This window comes from Antrostomus carolinensis, unplaced genomic scaffold (genome assembly GCF_000700745.2).
Source record: "Antrostomus carolinensis isolate BGI_N321 unplaced genomic scaffold, ASM70074v2 C13274594, whole genome shotgun sequence".
Classification (NCBI taxonomy): Eukaryota; Metazoa; Chordata; class Aves; order Caprimulgiformes; family Caprimulgidae; genus Antrostomus; species Antrostomus carolinensis.
Genome location: NW_010354927.1, coordinates 1 through 1,243, shown reverse-complemented (window position 1 = coordinate 1,243; position 1,243 = coordinate 1). Strand labels below are relative to the sequence as shown.

General features: G+C 40.2%; 1 pseudogene; it reads right to left on the bottom strand.

The window, feature by feature from the left end:
- Positions 1–251: 251 nt before the first annotated feature.
- On the bottom strand, positions 252–1,006 carry LOC104531657 (protein zyg-11 homolog B pseudogene; annotated as a pseudogene).
- Between the last annotated feature and the right edge of the window lie 237 nt (positions 1,007–1,243).

Below are 1,243 nucleotides of genomic sequence, written 5' to 3'. Positions count from 1 at the left end.
AATTAGGATCTAAGACTTACTGAAAAGGCGCAGAAAACAGATGCTTCTTACAATAGTTCTATGTACATTTAGCAGTTTCTGTGCCAGAATTAAGTAGGAATTTGACATAAAGGTCAGTAATTACAAATAACAGTTTTAAAAAAAGAACCTACAACCTCCTCCTGAAAAACTCACATACATTTGTTACAAATTATTAGTTCTATTTTTCCCGCACATTGTAATTTTCAGTAAAATTAATTCCCCCACTTAACCTTTAGGTTTCCTTCTCCTGTTAGGAATTCTGAGTAGCCAGCGTCAGTAGCTAGCAGTCCTACAAACTGCATTGTGGGTCGCTGCTGAATAAACGCCTCTACAGCTTTATCCGTAACATGTTTTCTTCCAGAAATGTCCAAAGACACGAGGTTAGGCAAGATATCTTTCTGTTCCAGTAAACGAAGTGCTATGTCTGATGTGAACTGTTTGTCATCTGAAATATCAAGGTGATTCAGGTATTTGAGTTCTCTTATAACATCCAGAATCTGGGTTGTAGTCATTTTCAAGCATTTCAGGTGGTGCATGGTCAAAGACTTGAGTCGGTCTTTGCAGGTGAGGAGTGCTGTTATGTCAGTGACAGAGGTGTTCGATATATCCAGACTTTCCAATCTCGGAAGTGAAGCAACATCTGCCAAGTCCTCATTGTAGAACAGAACATTGGTAATACTCAATGCACGAAGCCCGGACAGCTGACTGAAGCACCTCTCGTATGGGTCTTCCAAAGAAAGAGTTAGTGAGTTCAGCACGAGGCACTGCAGATTTTGTTGGATCCATTTATTGCTGCCAAGTCCACTTATAATGTCTGTGATTGTTATATCAGCATTCACCCCAGTAGCATCAAGTTCTACCAGTTTGTGATGGCAGAACGCTTTCCGGAAAGCCACAGCGGAGATTTTCGCTTTCCGGATACAAGCTCGTTTCAAACGCATCTGGTTGCCTCGGAAGATGCCCACGGTTCCATCGTTCAGAAGCCCTGTTGGGAAACAGCATTAGTGTTTGGCTCCAGTGTTGTAGAACACCATTTTCATTTTAAGAACCCAAAGGGTACAAAGTGTTAACAAAGAAAATTAATTACAAAGTAGTTTGTCTTGGATCATTATACCACTGATCTCAAAATTTTATATTTGAGATTCCACTTCTAAGATTATGATCTCACTTTCAGAAAACGCCGAGTTTAAGAACAGGACAGCTAAATTCAGAGGTAGTGTGT